The sequence below is a fragment of the Lactuca saligna genome, chromosome 1 (genome assembly GCF_052625555.1).
Source record: "Lactuca saligna cultivar CGN05327 chromosome 1, ASM5262555v1, whole genome shotgun sequence".
In the NCBI taxonomy this organism is placed as follows: domain Eukaryota; kingdom Viridiplantae; phylum Streptophyta; class Magnoliopsida; order Asterales; family Asteraceae; genus Lactuca; species Lactuca saligna.
The window spans coordinates 173,774,173-173,795,728 of record NC_136417.1 but is presented as its reverse complement, the minus strand read 5'-3'; positions in this window follow the sequence as shown (position 1 = coordinate 173,795,728).

Below are 21,556 nucleotides of genomic sequence, written 5' to 3'. Positions count from 1 at the left end.
AGAGTATTTGTTTATAATAAGTGTGAAGATCCATAAATATGCTTGTCGATTTTGAAAACATGTATATTTGTTGAACTTTGTATACATCACATAGGTGAAAATGTTAAACTTTCCGGGAAAACCCGATGTTTTCCCAGTACGCAAATTACATGACTTGTTTATTGTTATACCGATAAGACGAATGTTTTTGATTACCCAAGTGACATTGGATTAACTAGGGTTTGTGAGTTGTTACAATCACGCATTAATGAAAATGACTAGTTTATAACTACAGGTTACGAATGACCCTTATGGCATCGTCTGTACTACTCACATAATCTAACCACCCTGACTTCTCTTGATTAATGCCACAAATCTGTTTACTTGAATTCTCATAAGCAGGTCAACAGAGGAGAAAGGAGGGTACGAAGCCCCCTTTATTTCCATAAGTTATTCAAGGCTATCGGGAATGAGAAAAGCACTTGGCACCACTTGCATTTGACTTCTCGACATAACTAGCAGTACTAATGGACCATTAGGGCCCAAAATCACAATAGAGCTATTGAAAGTCCTTTTACATGGAATTGGGTCATAGGAGGCCCATTAAGATGTAAAAGCGTTCCCTTCGGGCCCAAAGATCAGGTTATTGGGCTAGCAAGGCCCAACAAGCATGATTTGAAACTTTCAAGCCCAAAGTTTGAATGTTGACTCATCATAGTTATCACATGTTAAATGAAATACTTTGGTTTATTGATTTTTGTTTTGTTATTGATTCGAGACCGAATCAATTCGTTTTGTAATGATATTTGTTGTTGAGAGTGTATTTGTTTTTTCGTTTCGTTGGTAGCCGTGGATCATGTATTTTGTCTTAGTGAATTAATTTGTTTAAAAGTAAGATTTTTACCTTTTTCACAACGTTTCTTTTATAAAAATAGCACTTTTATTCCTTTATATAAAAGAATTTGATTTTAGTCCTTAAAACATTATTTTGACACTTTTGTATTATAAACTTGTTGAAAAGACATTTTTAACCCAAATTTATTTTGTAAACAGCTTTAGCCCTTCCAAAATGATGTGTTCTCGGTTAAAACCCCTGGTTTCGCAACATTTACAGTTTTGGCCCAAAATAGAAAAATTTTACATTTTTGATGCTTTTTTAATTTGAAAAGCACTTTTGACCTTTGAGATAGTTTTAATAAACTTCAAATCCCCTGTTTTATAGAAAATTGCATTTTCAGCCCCTCAAACTTAGAAATCTCGCATTTTGAGGCTTATTGGGCCGAAAAGCCCAAATCTAGCCCATTAGGTTCAAAATTTACACTTTAAGTCCCTTAATGTGACAACCCGATATTTCGAGACAATGAAATGTAACACCAGTCAAATATAGATAAAAATTGAACTTTTATAGAATCTTATTAAAGTAGTAGGAATCGTGTCAAGGTTTTTATACATATAAAGAACCCTAAAATCCGAGTTATAACAAAGAAGTTATGGCCAACCGAAGATTCTCGGCAAAATCGGCAATACTGATAAACGTAAAATGCGAAGTTTCAATACAATAGTTTTTGACCTTAGGTATCTAAATGAAAGTTTTAGATATCATCAAACCGTAAACGTACACAAAAAGAACGTCCAAATCTGACTTCGTATGAGGAAGTTTTGATTTTTCTAAGTTACAGATATAACAGTAGACAGCTAAAAACTCGAAATAGAGATAGAGAGACTTTTTGCCAACACACTCTAAATGAGAATCGAAGGGCTCAAAAATACTAGCGCAACGGTAAAAAGTCTGACGAAAACGGACATCGAATGAAGAAGTTATGGAACTTTAACGAACTTTTCCTGTCCCAACCTATTAAAGATATAATATTAAAAATAAAGTCAAAACTAGCTGACGAAGTCTAAATGAAGGTTGTAGATCGTAGTCTCACCTTCGCGTTGATATAAAGAACGTCAAAAACGGAGTTCGTATGAGAAAGATATGAATTTTTGAAGTTTGCTAATTAATTAAAATATAAATTTAATTAAAATCAGATATTATCCGAAGTAGGATTCATCGGACCAATCCAGGTTACGCCCCGCATACCCTCGTACGCCCAGCGTACTCGGATGCTAGGCTCCAGTTCATCCACGTCGCTCCGATGTTTCGACCGAGGATGCGCTCATGCATGACGCATGAGTACGCACCGCGTACTCTCGTACGCCCCGCGCAACTAGGTCCTCCAACCCCTATATAAAGGGTGCGAGGGTGCCAGCCATATTTGCTAATTTCCTTCCTTTCTCGCTCTGAAGCTCTGCGTTTCAACCCTCGGAGTCATCCTAAAGGCCCGATTTTCGTATCCAAGTTGGGAAGAAAGTTTTACACTGCCGAGACTCCCGAGATTTCCGGAGAATCTCGAGAGATCCACTTTCTCGAGTAGAAGTTCTGCTCGGTTTTCGTCACGCTTTCTTCAATCAATCAAGTGAGTTCATACCCCTATAAACTACACTTTTAAACATTTTATAAATACTTTTATATGCTTTTAAGGGGGGGGGAGGGGAATACAAGCTAAATACTCGATTATTGTCGTGTTTCATATAATAAAGTTCATTATACGCTTTTCATCAACGGAATCATATATGATTTATAACAATTATAGGGAAACTTTCGTATGAAAAATATATCACGATAACATCATAACTTTCGAAATGAAAAGTGTTGTTATATATATATATCAAACACTCTGCTTATACTATATGTATATGTGTCCATCTTTGGTACTAGAAACATATGATTATTTTGGCACGGAAAACCATTAGTATTTTGGGATACTTGTTGTTAATAAATCAATCATATGGGATTTATAACTAGTATACAAATGGATTTACTACAAGTTTAGTAGTTTTACTAAACATATTACTTCAAATGACTTTCTTAAACGTTGTTGCATGATTAAAGCTCTTTATCAAACTGTCTTACACACTGTAAGCTTCCTTTAAAACTCGGTTACAAAGGTGTTTTCAAACAGTGGTTTTCCGTGTACTTAAACTGTCGTATCAAACAAAATACTTTCAATCGTTTTATAAACTGACATCAAGTCACAAATTCTTTATTAGACTTTTCAACGGTTTTACAAAACTTCTTTTATGCTTTTATATTATAAATTGCATGCCTCTATATGTACAGTTATATAAGAAATGTTTAAAAGACTTAGGAAGGCTATCCACCCTATTTCCTTTTCCTCGATTTGGATGTGGTCTTGTGAGATATCGGGTACCAATCCGAAGGTCGTTTAAATATTAGTTATATATCATATGTATATATATAGTCATAAATGTTCCGTCAGTTAATTCTGTTCTGACGCTCTTGGGTAGCAAGGGTGTATAAATCTACTTGGACACTCATCAATTACATTCTAGTAAACTATTATAGGAATAGTTTAGGGGATACAAAACATTATTCCTATTACCAGAAATTACACCAAAGTCAGTTCATTTATGAGTCTAGACTACATGCTATATGAAGGGATACTCTTACAGAGATTCCTCTTACATGTATGTATTTATAGGGATACCCTTACATACATACGCTTACATGAGTACGTTTACATGAATACTCTTACATGAATACTTATACATGAATACTTTTACATAGACATTATATGACAATGTACTATTACATATTATATGTCTGGATATTGTTATATAGTTCTCCTTTCTATCTTTACCTTGTGATACAAACACATCATCGACGAGATAGATTGGACTTTATATCCTAGTACCAGAGGATACTTTACGGGATTAACCATTCCTAGAATCTCTATTAGCTACATAGGTAAATGCACATCCATGAATGTCTTCGGTTGATACGATTACATGTATACTTTAAGGGATTAACTATTCCTACACCCAACTGTTAGCAACAGAGGTAAATGTACATCTACGGATGTCTAAAGTTAACACTGTTAGTGATCCTAGTATAAAGGGATAATATGTAAGTTAGTTATCCTAGTATAAAGGGATAATACGTAAGTTACTTATATTATTACCATTATCTTCTGACTCATCCACATAACCAATGAGGTGAATCGTATTTGAGTGTCCTAGTACCAAATGATACAATTTCTTATATTAATAATAATTGTCAAACATCGGGTCTTGGTAGAAGACTACTTTAAAAAAAAGTAGGTCTTGGTAGAAGATTTCATCTATACTAATAGGAATCATAGGGATTTCTAGGGTTTACCAAACGGTTTCGATTACTTACAAACATTTCCACACTTATACGAACATTATTTCAAAACAATATCAAGTCTTTCATTACTAGATTTACAAGTCAAAAACACATTATTACTTATGAATTCACTAGCTTTTTGGCTGATACTCGCTTTCAAAATAACTTGTATTCTCAGGTCGCAAATAGACAGGTACGACGACCAGGTTTTGTGAAGACAGAGCAATCCAGACTCGTCTTATTTTCTGATTATTCATTTTATTGTTGTATATTATGAAAGAACACACATGTACTTGAAACTTATACTGTTAATGCAATGGATGATGTTGTTGCTTGTTTACTACTTTACATTGTTGTGATACATTACATGATTTCCTCCGCCCCAGAACGTTTCCGCTGTTCTCGGTTTTGGCGTGTGACAAATTGGTATCAGAGCATTGTTTATAGCGAATTAAGTATATCAACCCATAAAAGATATACTAACTATAAATACAATGGGATTAAAAATACTCTGACTAAGAGTTATGCTTTTAAATAATAAAATACTTGATCAAGTATACGTTCCTGCATTCATAATAAAATCCGTGTCACAATGACAAGAACAAATGTATTACGATTTTTGAATATCACAGGTAAGCTCGAGGATGTATGGTCAGTCCTGAGAGTGGCATAGCCTGATCAACTATACTGGTTTGAGGAGTGATTAGCATATGCCCAAGAATGGTTGTGATGTGGCAACAAGTCTAAAAACTTAGCAACACTACCACAATGAGAACATTATAACAGAACCTAAGTATAAAAATACTATAGGAGTATTTTGTGTTACTATAATTACTTACTTGAGAACTAAAAAGGATCTTCATTACTAAGTTGATGGTTGCTGAGTGGATATACTAAGGTTATATGTAACTAGGATGTCATAGACTTAGAATCTGTGAAATTATGCTTTACCCCGATTCCTTGTGTATTTGGAGTTGAGTTCACTTATTCGAAAGTCTATCCTATTTTTTTACATATAACTGATATGCACTTTACAAATAATGATGTAACTAATGAAGATTATCTAATATTTATCTAGATAGTTAGTCTAATAATTATTTCTTTACCCAGATTCCAGTGTAGATAACATGGTTGGACTCCATCCCCACGACAACCCGTACTTTCCGAACAAAGACAATGTTAGATGATTTGAAAAAGAACCGAAGAGTGATCATCCAATCCCTTGAATGATCACCATGCTGAAAACCTTTCAGATGTTGATAACTCCGAACCCGAGGTTGAGAACCTACCCCAGACAGCTCCCATTCCAATTCCTAACCCACGTCCGGCTTTTTTATAGCCTGACGCTCTTGGGTAGAATGTGTGGAAACAGGGAGTGAAGAGCAAGAACAACCCATGCCTTTTAATGGTGACCAAAACTCTTATGACCTGAGCAATGGGATCTCAACAGACCGAATCTTGCCAATCCTAACCCGTAGTGTTTCCCGAAACGAAACTCAGGGCTGGACGACTTTTCAACGTATCAAAGAGGTTCATGCCAATGCAAGAATGCATACCATTCACACCAATCACCTTGATCACCAGTGAGAGATCTGAGAGAAACCATGAGACCCTACTGCAAGCACTAGCTAAAACCCAAGCCGAAGTCATAGAGCTCCAAGTACGCCACAGGGTGTACGAGAGATACCTGCTTGATATGAAACATCAACTAACCAAACTAAGGGTTCACCATAGGGGTGACCGTCGCCAGTAGGAGATAGCTTACTTCCTTCTTTGTTTTAAAGAACCGTGTTCCTGTCTATGTTCTGTGTAGTACTTTTTATGTGCCTACCTTGTACTATAAGTACTTTTAGTTAAGTCTTTATGCTGTCAAATACTTTTCTACTCCGAATATGATGTATGACCTACAACAAGGTCAATTCCCCCAAACCTATTACATCTTAAACATCAATGATATCGAAAGTCGACTAACTTCTGTGTTACTCTTTGTTCGAATACCTTCATTTTACTACCGTTGGAGTCTATCTGAAACCCCATCTAGTCAAGTTATTGGACTATGGTAATTTAACTCCAAAATCATTTTCAAGCCTCTTTTAAAGGTTGGATCGTATTATCCACCAACCTATAATACCTCGGCTTGAACGATAAACGTTTAAAGACCATTCTACAAACATACTTCTACTCTGAACTAGGACTAAATCATAGGGATGTAGGTCAAACTATCATGAACATACTTCTAATCTGTACTAGGACTGCATCATAGAGATGCAGGTCAAAACTTCAAAAACATACTTCTACTCTTTAGTTAAGCGATTGAAGTACATCCAGGTTCAACCATTCTCACTCACAAATTCATTTTCTTTCCATGTAACAGAATCATGTCGCCGAAGAAAAACGATCAACCCATCAACCAAACACTAACTCTTCAGATTGATGCAGCTACCTTTCAAGCTGCAGTCTCGGCTGCCGTGTCAGCTGTTCTGATCCACCTTAACGCTAACAACGCGAATGTTAGAGGGATTGTTAACAATAACACCAAACTAAGTAACAATCAAATACCTCAACGGGCAACAAACTACCATGAAACCCCGTATCCAAAGTCCAAGAATAACAAACGAATGTTCTGGGCTAAAGTTAAAGGAAAATCACCCCAAGGGGCGAGCAAAAGACAACAACATGTGGCAACCTTCGTAGCCACGACATATGTACCTCCGACTACCATCCCTTCTGGTATACCAATTGTCCCTACACCAGCTAGGCATTATGCCGAAAACCTAAAGAAATGCAATAAGTGCAGCTTCCATCATCTGGGTAGTTGTCATCCGTTACACTGCTTTAAATGCAACAAGAACGTACATACTACCAATTGCTGTCGGACTTGGACCCAACACATTACTTCAAACACCAATGTCGAAATCTCTCAAATATGCCGTCTATGTGGCGTAATGGGACACTTCAAGAGGGACTATCCAACAGAGAAGGACGATGGCGAATCTGGAGGAGTTTGACCTCAGAAAGGAAAGAAGCAACGAAGGACCCTACTATAGTATAGGTTCACTTCCAATCGTCAGTATTGTGTATGTCTTTTTAAAACATGTTTAAAACTAGTGCAACTAGAGTCTTATCTTTTGCGGGATCCCGTCGGTATAGGGATGCTCGTACTACGTATACTTACCTTTCATAGTATACCTTATTCGCAACAATAGTCTTATAGTAGTCTAAAGTGTTGTAACTCTGTTGATGGTTGCACGGTTGTGTTTTGTCTGTAAACGTATTAAGTTCAAATCAAATGTCTTTAAGTTTCCTTATGATTCCGACATTATCATACGACTTGATTCAATTTGATCCTTACAAAAACAGCTTCATACGTACATCTCTTCTTCCGAAATCATCTTTCTAGCAAAGCCGTCATTCCAGAACACCAAAGTACTCGTGCATAGAGCACTTATTGTTTCTCATCCTTTTTGAAGAAAAATTCAACAAACCGCCCCGAAGTACCACTCATGCAGTACGTCAACTTCAATCTAAGGACCCACAGTTTCAAGCTTATTTATATACGACTCGTATACCCGAGACTGTGATTGATGAACCTGGTATGGGTTCTACTATGAACTTTAGGATGGAGACTGCCCAAGACTACAAGTGATCGTGTTTCCATGCAAATAAACTTAGAAGCAGCCCAACGCATGCCCTTTCAGTCGATTGGGACAAGGAAGACAGATAGAACAAAAGTACCTATCCTTTTCCCTTAATTTATGAGTAACCATACTTTATTTTGGATCTTCACGACATCTAATCAACCACCAGGTTCTGACTTCATAATCAGTATGAATTGGTTTTGTTCTTATACAAGAGGAAAGGTCACTGCCTATACCTCAAGACAGTTTAAAACGCATAAAGTTAACTATACAACACATGATCTTGAGTCAGGGGCAGCGGTAATTGCTTTGAAGATCTAGAGACAATACTTGTAAGGTACAAGATGTACTATTATCACAGTCCACAAAAGCATTCAACATACGTTCGACTAAGAAGAGTTATCATGCTAGTAAAGTCAAACGAAAGAAGCAAAATTGTGTACCGATAGTGAAGGGTTCGCTGGAATGCCAAGTGAGGAACCGAGTTCACTTAAGAAACACGAGAAGCAAATAAAACTTCTATCCATAGCATGTTTATCAATTCTGTTTAAACTCTAATTTCGGGACGAAATTCCCTCTAACGGGGGGATGATGTGACATCCCGATATTTCGAGACAATGAAATGTAACACCAGCAAATATAGATAAAAATTGAACTTTTCTAGAATCTTATTTGGGTTAAATAAAGTAGTAGGAATCATGTCAAGGTTTTCATACATATAAAGAACCCTAAAATCCGAGTTATGACGAAGAAGTTATGGCCAACCGAAGATTCTCGGCAACACCGGCAATACTGATAAACGTAAAACGCGAAGATTCAATACAATAATTTTTGACCTTAGGTATCTAAATGAAAGTTTTAGATATCATCAAACCGTAAACGTACACAAAAAGAATGTCCAAATCTGACTTCGTATGACGAAGTTGTGATTTTTCTAAGTTATAGATATAAAAGTAGACAACTGAAAACTCGAAATAGAGATCGAGAGACTTTTAGCCGACACAATCTAAATGAGAATCGAAGGGCTCAACAATACTAGCGCAACGGTAAAAAGTCTGACAAAAACGGACGTTGGATGAAGAAGTTATGGAACTTTAATGGAGTTTTCCTGTCCCGACCTATTAAAAATATAATATAAAAAATAAATCAAAACTAGCCGACGGAGTCTAAACGAAAGTTGTAGATCATAGTCTCACCTTTGCGTGGATATAAAGAACGTCAAAAACGGAGTTCGTATGAGAAAGATATGAATTTTTGAAGTTTGCTAATTAATTAAAATATAAATTTAATTAAAATCCGATATTATCCGAAGGAGAAGTCATCGGACCAATCCAGGTTACGCCCCGCATACCCTCGTACGCCCAGCGTACTCGGATGCTAGGCTCCGGTTCGTCCATGTTGCTCCGATGTTTCGACCGAGGATGCGCTCATGCATGACGCATGAGTACGCACCGCGTACTCTCGTACGCCCCGCTCAACGAGGTCCTCCAACCCCTATATAAAGGGTGAGAGGGTGCCAGCCATATTTGCTAATTTCCTTCCTTTCTCGCTCCGAAGCTTTGCGTTTCAACCCTTAGAGTCATCCCAAAGGCCCGATTTTCGTATCCAAGTTGGGAAGAAAGTTTTACACTGCCGAGACTCCCGAGATTTCCCAAGAATCTTGAGAAATCCACTTTCTCGAGTAAAAGTTCTGCTCGGTTTTCGTCAAGCTTTCTTCAATCAATCAAGTGAGTTCATACCCCTATAAACTACACTTTTAAACATTTTATAAATACTTTTATATGCTTTTAAGGGGGGGGGGGGGGGGAATACAAGTTAAATACTCGATTATTGTCGTGTTTTATATAATAAAGTTCATTATACGCTTTTTATCAACGGAATCATATGTGATTTATAACAATTATAGGGAAACTTTCGTATGAAAAATATATCACGATAACATCATAACTTTTGAAATGAAAAGTGTTGTGTGTATATATATATATATATATATATATATATATATATATATATATATATATATATATATAAATCAAACACTCCGCTTATACTGTATGTATATGTGTCCATCTTTGGTACTACAAACATACGATTATTTTGGCACGGAAAAACATCAATATTTTGGGATACTTGTTGTTAATAAATCAATCATATGGGATTTATAACTAGTATACAAATGGATTTACTACAAGTTTAGTAGTTTTACTAAACATATTGTCACACCCCAAAACCAAGAATGGCGGAAACATTCTGGGGCGGAGGACGTCATGTAGAGTATCACAACACAGTAATTGTAAATAAGCAAACAACATCATCCATTGCATTAAATATAAACATTTTAATACAAGTGTGTTCCGTACAGTTTTAGACACCAAAAATATAATGTATATCAAAATAGTATGATGAGACTTGAATGCGCTCCATCTTCTCAAAAGCTAGCATCGGTACCTGTCTACTGATGACCTGAGAATACAAGTTATTTTGAAAGAGTTTGTCAGCATTAAGCTGGTGAATTCATAAGTATTTTAGTGTCGAGGTTCGTTATCAAAAACGTTTTGAACCTGTCGCAAGTATGAGTTGTAAATGTATGTAAGTGTTTGTAAATGTTTGAATCTCTCAGAAAAACCTATATTTTCTGTTTAAAGTAGCCCTTTACCAAGGCTTAACAGTTTGTATGCTCGTTTGATATAAAAGTGTGAAATTTCCCAAGTGTAACTATCATTTAACAAAATATAGTTTGTACATTTAAGTTTAGGTGAGGCTATCACCAAAATGTAATGGGTAAGTTTTTGTAGTACGGTAGTTTCGTTTTATATGAACTACTGCGGTACTAACTACCTTAAACCGGGTTTATATTAAGGTATCGTGTGATAAATTGCACCATACTATTGACTGGTAACATCGACAACGTATAGTCGAAAAATAAGTTATGACGTTTGGCACCCGTAGACCTGTCGGTCCCACTGTAGCTAACAGCAAGGTGTAGGATAGTCAATCCAGTATAGATCTATACGAAAACTCAACGCTCTCCCTCCAAGAGACTCTGGCTACAACTCGGGTCATGACAATTAAGACATGCTCCACACAGTGGATCACAATTGTTAACGTATTCGTGTGTATGTAATATAATATTACTTGTTCTAGTATCGTTGTATATGTTCTCTTAGTAATGAATAATGACTCATGAATGAACTGACTCGTTGATCTAGAAATCGTAGTAGTATGATCCCTTGTTACCCCGATGGTAACTTACTAATGATGTGTTGATAAGCATGAAAATGGTAGTACCTTTATGTCTATACACGTATATACGACATATAACTAATATTGAAACGACCCTCGGATAGTCACCCGAAACTCCACCAGACCACATCCAAATCGAGGAAAAGGAAATAGGATAGGTGGCTTTCCTAAGCCCTTTAAACATTATTTATACAGCTATACATATATAGGCATGCAAATTTTTAAGTAGTAAAACAAAGTTTACAATAAAGCATTTGATAAGTAAAAGAGTTTGTAAAACATTTTGAAGTAAAACAGTTTGAACAGTGATAAAATCATTGGTTTCCTTAGTTATTAATCACATGTGATTAATGCAATCACATGTGATCGAAGCAATAACTATAAGTGTTTAACTTGTATCCCCCCCATAAAGTATTTAAAACATTTAAAAGCATTTCAAAGGTTGAATAAAGGGGTATGAACTCACTTGGAAATTCGTAGATAGCGAGATCGAAAACCGGGCAGAGTTTCGTTTCACGAAACGGATTTTTCTCGGGATTTTCGGGAATCTCGGGAGTAAATTCGACCCTCAGGACTTGAGCAAAAAGACCAGAGCTTCGGGTTTGAACGGGCACGAAAAACGAGGAAAGATCAGGAGAGAAAGAGAGGAAATGAACAACATTTTCGTAAAGGCTCGCATCCCTTTTATAGGGGTGCTGAACCGCCTCCGCACGCGGGGAGTACGGGCGTACGCAGCGCGTACCCGTGCGTCATCGCTTACGCACTTCGGACGGGACGGTTCGGATGGGGCGGGTCGGATGGGACGGGTCGGTAGCTTCGCATAGGGCGACGTGGACGATCCGAGGCCCTTCATTCGAGTACGCGGGGCGTACGAGAGTACGCGGCGCGTACATCGACCCTAGGCTGACTCCTCCTCGGATAATACCGAATTTTTAATAAAATTTATATATAAATTATTTATCAAACTTCAAAAATTCATATCTCCTTCATACGAACTCCGTTTTCGACGTTCTTTATATCCCCGCGAAGGTGAGACTACGATCTACAACTTTCGTTTAGATTTCGTTGGAAAATTCCGCAATCATTTTTATTATTTATTTATTAAAATGACGTAATTAAGGAATTTCTTTAAAAATTCATAACTTCTTTATCTGACGTCGGTTTTTGCCAGACTTTTTACCATTGAAATACCATTGTCGAGACCTTCGATTCTCGTTTAGGTCATTCCGGCCAAATGTCGCTCGATCTCCATTTCGAGTTTTTAGCCGTTTGTTGCTAAGCTGGACTTGAAATATCATAACTTCAATATACGAAGTCAGATTTTGGCGTTCTTTTTACATACGATCAAGGTTTGATGATATCTAAACATAGAAGAATTTAAACAGAAACTTTTTGGACATTTTATTATCAAAGTTAATTTTAGTAACTCAAAGATGTTTACAATACTTGACCTATTAGGTCATTACAAAGGGTTGAAATATCGGGTTGTCACACATATTACTTCAAATGACATTCTTAAACGTTTTTACATGATTAAAGCTCTTTATCAAACTGTCTTACACACTGTAAGCTTCCTTTCAAACTCGGTTACAAAGGTGTTTTCAAACAGTGGTTTTCCGTGTACTTAAACTGTCTTATCAAACAAAATACTTTCAATCGTTTTATAAACTGACATCAAGTCACAAATTCTTTATTAGACTTTTCAACGGTTTTACAAAACTTCTTTTATGCTTTTATATTATAAATTGCATCCCTCTATTTGTATAGTTATATAAGAAATGTTTAAAAGACTTAGGAAGGCTATCCACCCTATTTCCTTTTCCTCGATTTGGATGTGGTCTGGTGGGATATCGGGTACCCGTCCGAAGGTCGTTTACATATTAGTTATATATCATGTGTACGTATATAGTCATAAATGTTCCATTAGTTAATTCTTTTCTGATGCTCTTGGGTAGCAAGGGTGTATAAATCTACTTGGACACTCATCAATTACATTCTAATAAACTATTATAGGAATAGTTTAGGGGATACAAAACATTATTCCTATTACCAGAAATTACACCAGAGTCAGTTCATTCATGAGTCTAGACTACTTGATATATGAAGGGATACTCTTACAGAGATTCCTTTTACATGGATGTATTTATAGGGATACCCTTACATAGATACACTTACATGAGTACGTTTACATGAATACTCTTACATGAATACTTATACATGAATACTTTTACATAGACATTATATGACAATTTACTATTACATTTTATATGTCTGGATACTGTTATATAGTTCTCCTTTCTATCTTTACCTTGTGATACAAATACATCATCGACGAGATAGATTGGACTTTATATCCTAGTAACAGAGGATACTTTACGGGATTAACCATTCCTAGAATCTCTATTAGCTACAGAGGTAAATGCACATCCACGGATGTCTTCGGTTGATACCATTACAGGTATACTTTAAGGGATTAACTATTCCTACACCCAGCTGTTAGCAACAAAGGTAAATGTACATCTACGAATGTCTAAAGTTAACACTGTTAGTTATCCTAGTATAAAGGGATAATACGTAATTTAGTTATCCTAGTATAAAGGGATAATACGTAAGTTAGTTATATTATTACCATTATCTTTTGACTCATCCACATAACCAATGAGGTGAATCGTATTTGAGTATCCTAGTACCAAAGCTTACAATTTCTTATATTAATAATAATTGTTAAACAGTCGAGTCTTGATAGAAGACTACCTTCAAAACAACTAGGTATTGGTAGAAGATTTCATCTATACTAATAGGAATCATAGGGATTTCTAGGGTTTACCAAACGGTTTCGATTACTTACAAACATTTCCACACTTATACGAACTTTCTTTCAGAACAATATCTAGTATTTCATTACAAGTTTTATAAATCAAGAACATATTAATACTTCTGAATTCACCTGCTTTTTGGCTGATACTCGCTTTCAAAATAACTTGTATTCTCAGGTCGCAAATAGACAGGTACAACGACCAGGTTTTGTGAAGAGAGAGCAATCCAGACTCGCCTTATTTTCTTATTATTCATTTTATTGTTGTATACTATGAAAGAACACACATGTACTTGAAACTTATACTATTAATGCAATGGATGATGTTGTTGCTTGTTTACTACTTTACATTGTTGTGATACATTACATGACATCCTCCGCCTAGAACGTTTCCGCCGTTCTCGGTTTTGGGGTGTGACACTTAAAAATGTGAAAAATTATTATAGAAAATGTTTGGAACCTTTTGACCCTCCAGAAACTTTAAATTTATCGGTTTATACCCTAAGTTTTGTATTTTTGACATTCTAAGCCCTAAAATGTGTTTTATGTTAGAATATGTTCACCCTAACCTCATAAACTATTTTTGTTGACATGATTTGTATATAATAACTTAAGATATGTTTATTTCCTTTCTCATGCCTTAGATCTTGGTTTTTACACACTTTTTGATAACATATTCATCACAAAACACATGATATCACACACATACATGCATCCAATCACACATAGCATACATTTACACATAGATCTACACATTTACTTGTATTCTCCCCCATAAAACTCATAAAAACCAAAAAGGAAGTGGTATGTAACTCACCTTGGGTGTGGTTTCGGTTTTGGAAGGAAGAGATGAAGAAGAATTCGATCCTAGCAACCTTTCTTGGAGGATCTCGAACTTGGATTCTTCTAAGGTGCAAGATCATGAGTTTGAATGAATTAAGAGATGATTATTGAATGAAATTAAATAGCTAGATTATGGATCTAACATCAACTTACCTTAGATGATGTGTTTATGGGTTAAATCTCCTTGAAAGCTTCCTTAATCTCGAAAATATGGAGAGGAGTGGAGAGAGTTTTCTTGAGAGAATTGTGAGTGAAGTGTGTGTGTGTGTGTGTGTGTGTGTGTTTGGATTCGGCCGAGAGGGAGAGAGGGAGAAGAAGAGAGAGTGAGCTTGCATGGAAAGATGAGAAGTGCATGGATGTTTGAAGTGTAATGCCTAGTTATCCCCCATACAAAAATGATGTGGCATGCAAGAAGTCAACTCTTCCCTTTCTCTTGGGCTTAGGCCTAGATTTGGAGAGAAAAAGGAAGGAATTGGGCCCTTAAATGCCTAAGTCGAAATCATAGCTAATTTAGATAACTATTGGCCCAAAATAAATCATGTAATGATTATTTTTTATGGCCCATTAGGGCTAATTAGGTTAGTTATGGCCCAATGTGGTTCATTTAAATATTTTGTTTCATTCTAGGACTAATATGGCCCAAAATATTAAAATAAATGAAAGTGGGTCCAATTAGAGCCCATTCAAGAGCTCTAATCCCATGATATTCCAATTGGAAGCTTATTGGTCCATTGGGCCCAATAAGGAAGTCCTAGTCCAAAATGGACTTAAACAAGGACTTCTAGGGTTTCCAATTATTTGTTAACTATTTGTAGCGCTTGTATGAAGTGTTTGATTGATATTCTATTGTCATAGAGTAAGCATCATGCATGCTTTCATGTTTTTGATTCGTAGTTGACATAAGTGTTGTAGTTACAAGGCACCAAAAATTTCTACTTGTGACATCATCCCCCCGTTAGAGGGAATTTCATCCCGAAATTCTTTTGAAAGCTAGATTTGAGAATGCTAGAATAGATGAGGTTACTTTTGCTTCATTTGGTCTTCACATTCCCACGTGAATTCTGGCCCACGCTTCGCGTTCCACCGTATTTTCATGATCGGGATGCGACTTTGCTTAGTACGCTTCACCTTGCTGTCCATGATTTCAACTGGTTCTTCGATGAACAGGAGGTTCTCGTTGATTTCAATTTCGTCAAGGGGAATGACGGGAGTTTCATCGGCTAGGCACTTCTTTAGATTGGAAACATGGAACACGGGGTGTACACTACTGAGCTTCATGGGTAGCTGCAGTCTGTACACCACTGGACCAATTCAGGCAAGGATCTCGAAAGGTCCAATCTATCGTGGGTTCAGTTTTCCCCGTTTCCCAAAACGAATGACCCCTTTTTAGGGTGAAACTTTTAACAGTACTTGATTCCCGACCTAAAACTCCAATGGATTTCGCCGTCTATCAGCATAGCTCTTTCGTCGGTCTCGCGATGCTTGTAGTCGACCTTTGATTTGAACTATCTTTTCCATGGTTTCATGTATGATCTCCGCACCCGTTAATGTCTTGTTTGATGCTACTTCCTTTGCTAGCTGGGTGTTGCCCACCTCTGCCCAACACAATGGTGATCTACACTTACGTCCATATAGCGCTTCGAAAGGAGCGACTTTGATACTCTAATGGTAACTGTTGTTATACGAGAATTCAACTAAGGATAAGTGGGTATCCCAGGACTTCCCAAAGTCTATCACACATGCACGAAGCATGTCTTCAAGCATTTTAATGGTTCATTCCCTTTGACCATCCGTTTTTGGGTGATAAGAAGTGCTCATGTCGAGATGGGTTCCTAGTGCTTTCCGAAGTGATTGCTAAAAACGTGAAGTGAACCTACTATCTCTATCTGATATAATAGACACTGGCACTCCGTGAAGCCTCACAATTTCTCGAATGAATATTCTTGTCAGTTTCTCCATCTTGTAGGATTCTTTTATTGGCAAGAAATGAGCAGATTTTGTCATTCGGTCAACTATTACCCATATAGTTGTTGGATTAATGTCTAAGTCCATAACTAAATTTGGTATGTACTTGACCCGACCCGGCATCGTCCATTTGGGTTGCACTTCACCAACACAATTTATATGGATAGTCTTTTGAGAATAGTATATTTGTGATTAATACTAATATATTATAAGCTCTAATAGATTAATATGGAATCATATTATTTAATTAGTAATGATCTAGAATTAATTTAGAATTAATTAAGTGGTCAAAATGAACTAATTAAATATGGACTCTTATATATATATATATATATATATATATATATATATATATATATATATATATATATATATATATATATATATATATATATATATATATATGGAATGGGCCAAGTTCATTTAGGTTGGGCTAAGCTTTCATGGATAGTCCATGGAGTGTTTAACCCATGGATCATATGAAATGAAAGGTCATGGGCTTAACCCTTGTCTCCATACTATATAAAGATGTCATTGGTCGGTGAAATTGGCACTAGTGTGGTACACTAAGAAGGGCTAGCTGATTTCACTAGAGAGAACCAAGTATCCATATTCTATAAAGTCTTCTAAGGTGTTTTGGTGATTTGTGACTCCACTTGAGGCTTCCACATTATTGGGGCTAAGCTCTTAAAGCTTGAATACATCAAGCTACGTCAAAAAGGTATGTCATCTAACTAGTACTTTGTAGTATAAGAACTTCATAATATGCTAGTTAGGATTAAAGCCTTGGAAAGTTCTTATTTGCATGTATAATAGAGAAAACATAGATCCAAGGTTTATAGGGTTGCATGTACACCATAGGAGTGTTAGAATGCTCAAAACCCAACAGTGGTATCAGAGCCACGAGTTGTTTTCTATTATATTGATGCAAATATTTTATTTTCAAAGTTGAAAAAAAAGAAAAAAAAAACATGAAGTTTGTCAAATTTTAAGATAATTACTTGTTCTTGTGAAAAACTAATTATTTGTAAAATTTAAATAATTTGCTATATGAGTTGAATTATGTCAAATTTAGTAAAAGATAAATGATATGATTATTTTATTAGTTTTAAAAGTTTGATCTAAAGAGTTTTATTTTTTGAAACCTCCATAAGTTATGGATATGAAAAGGTTTTAAAAAAAAAAATTATTCAAAGTTTTTATGGAGTTCCAAAATTTGGTGTTAATGTTTTAAAGAATTCCATAACTTAAGAATAAGTTATAGATCACCAAAAGTTTTTTGTGTTACCTTGTTTTATGAGTGAATTTAGATTAATGAAAAAATTATGTGATAGTTGGTTTGAATCCAAAAGAAGTTCATAAAATGTGTTTATGTAACTTAAAAGTCACATTTATGAATCTTAAAACTCATAAAAGTTAACATAGGTTACAAAAATGAAGAGTCTTGTTTTCATTGAATGCTTTGATGAATCCATAACTTGTCCTCAAGTTATGGAGGTTCAAGAGTCACTTCATTAAATCATTAAAATCTGTAACCTTAATTAATCTCATATGTTACGAATAAAGAAAAAGTTACATTCTTTTATTAGTTTAAAGTCTTCCATAACTTGTCCTCAAGTTATGGAACTTAAAGAGTTTTTGGATTAAAACTACTTTAAACACATAAGTTACGGAATTAATTAGTTTTGAATATTTTCGAAACATGCCCTCAAGTTTTGGAATTTGAAAAGTCTTCTCATATGAATACATTAATTCCAAGTTAGCCCTTAGAATTTTAAAAGTTAAAATTCAACCCTTATACTTTATAATATATATATATATATATATATATATATATATATATATATATATATATATATATATATATATATATATATATATATATGTATGTATAAGAGTAAAGTCAGTCTTACCGTTAGTAGGCCTCATTCACCAAGCTGGTCTATAAGGGGGGTATAAGGTTAATGCATATAAAATGGTAGTTTAATGGGTGTCCAGTCTCACCCACCGCTTCCTTGACCGGTGGAGGGTCGTTAGCCGAACGGGTTTGACAGGACTATAATTCTCCCTTCATTAAAGGTATTAATGATAAATACTAAGTAACTAAACTCTTAATAATACCCAATCTTAGTTACTTAGGAAAATGTGAATAGGGTGCTAATCAATGAAATTACACTTTGCACTTTGTTTAAGTCGGTTACTGGAGCGTGTGTGGTTAACCGGCACACTAACTCGTATTTAACAAGGTAGGCAAAGGGTAAGTTAATGTTTATCATAGTATCAATGGAGCGTGTGTGGTTAACCGGCACATCGATTGAGGGGTAAACACTTAAGGGTACCAAGTAATTTGCGTGGTTACTTCACACCTTGTTTTGTGACCCTCAGCATCCCAGTCACAAAACCTAAAGGGCACACTTGAGATTGAAACATGCCATTGAATAGTTCAATGAATCTCAAAAGATCTAGGAGTTTCAAATACAATTAAAACCTAATAATAAATTTCGTTTATCTTGGTGGAAATTGGTGAATCGTCATTCACCTACCTTCAAATATTTTATAGCTTGGATTACGGAATCCCTCTTGAAATTGGGTCCTAGCCTTAATATTTCATATTGGGTGTCATATTAAGGACTTTAGATCAACTATCTTGAATATCTCCCAAAAGATGTCTGGTCTAGACATCTATGATCTTCCCAAATCCATTGAAACAAGCTTTCCTAAATGAAGATGATGTCCTTTGGAAATCATACTTCTTTATTCTCCTCCAATTATTCTCCCTAACCCATAAGTTCAAGGTCACTCAAGCCCTATTGGCATGGCAGAGTCTAGATGTGATCATATCTTGGAGATGTAGTCACATATTGACAAGCCGGGAGACTTGGGTGTCAAAGTCTTGAGAAAGTTGGCAGTTCAACTACTTTCTAAGTCACTTAGTGAGTTCTTTTGGAGCACCTATGAAACAGACTATGACAAGACCCTTAATGATCTTATCTATTTGCTAAGATCAAATTCCTAAAATTTTATGGACATTGACAATGATAACATTGGATATCTAGTAAAGCTCTCTCTTCCCAGTGGAAAGGGATCGGCCATAGTCAACTCAGTTGACCAAATGGTAAAGAGAAAGGCTAAGTCTGAGATAGTCCCGTGTACCATTATCAAAGGGTCCATATGTTTATATTGCCAAAGAAAGGGGCATTAGTTACGAAGCTGCCAAATTTACCTAATGATGTTACAGTCAATAAGTTTGACTCTACTTCAGGTAAAGTCCACTATTTAACTCTGCTAAGTTTCTATTCTGAGATTCTTGATACATGATGTGACTGGGTCACATGGTGATGTTTTAACAATAAAAGAAAAGTGAAGAAACTTAAAGAAAGAATATGTTGAATTTGATCGCGTAGATGGAATTCTATCGCATAGTTTGAAGATTAGATTCTTAAGCTACTTTTTAGGAGTTATGAGATATTGCTTAGGAATAGATAACAACAAGTTTTCATATGGACTGTAAGGATAAGTTTTTCCGCAAAGTTTTAAAATAAAAGAAAATTTTTTGATTTTATTTATTTAAAATAACCTTACAATGGCATTTGAGGAAAAATTGTTGCTTAAATGATTCCATTAATTGCAAGAGTGGAACTATGAAATTGAATCTTTCATTTGTGGTAATGTCTAAATTTACCAAATATGGAAAGATTCTCATCACCCAAGTTTCAATTGGACCGGAACTTGGAGTCATGCAAGTTGTATAGAATGATGAATGAGAACTTTCAAGTATTGGAAAATTAAGACTAACTACATGTTCACATTGATGTGTGAGTCAAGTAAAGGACTAAGGGATCAAGTACACATTCTTGTGCACTAGTCAAGTCCACCACAAAAAGATCAATAAGATTATTCGCCATGATTTACTTAAGTTCAGTAAATATGGTTATACTTACAAGCTTAAGTTTAACTCTGAGACATTGGAAAAGGTTCCAATCTAAGGTAGAACGAATAAGAAGAATCAACTTAGGCAGAAAGATAAAAGTTTCTCAAATCTGAAAAGATGGGAGAGTACTTTAATATCATGTTTGTGATGATCTTAATGATTAAGAAACCATATCAAAATTAGTTCTCTAAGGAAATCTTATGACTAAGAAGAGGAACTTGAATTGTTGAAATGGTTAAATCAAGAAGATGAGTCATACTTCCTTCCAACATAAGTGTCACACCCCGAAACCGAAGGCGGAAACGTCTCGGGGTGGAGGTGACTTCATGGGGATATCATAACCAATGTACATAGTAAGCAAAGTAAAACACAAAACATTACATTACATAGATTTCATTACATCAGTTGAAAAGTAAAATAGTACATGTTTCATAGATACATAGTTTAAACAAAAGAAAGATGAGTCTTCTACGCACTCCGTCTTCACCAAAAGAGATCATCGGGTACCTGTCTAATGCGGACCTGAGAATACACGCGGTTTGAAAATCAGCATAAAGCTGGTGAGTTCATAAGCGGTTTGTTTTATGAAAAGAACGAGTTCCTTTAGTTTCCTGAAAAAGTGGTTAACCAAGAAAATCCCATATTTTCTTAAGTGTTAGTTACCAAATCCAAATTGTAATGTAAGAGATGTATACTGAAAACATGATTGTTCTTGTGAATTGTAAAGTTTAGTTATCTAACCTGTTATACTTTTCATGTTACGTACTACTATTACTCAGGAAAATCCTATATTTTCCTACATGTGTGTGTCTGAACTGTTACCGGTTCTGATTATGTTCAATGTTATCCCCAGGAAAATCCCATTTTTTCCTGAATGTGAGTGTGTGAACTGTTACCGATTCTGATTATATTCAATGTTGTCCCCAGGA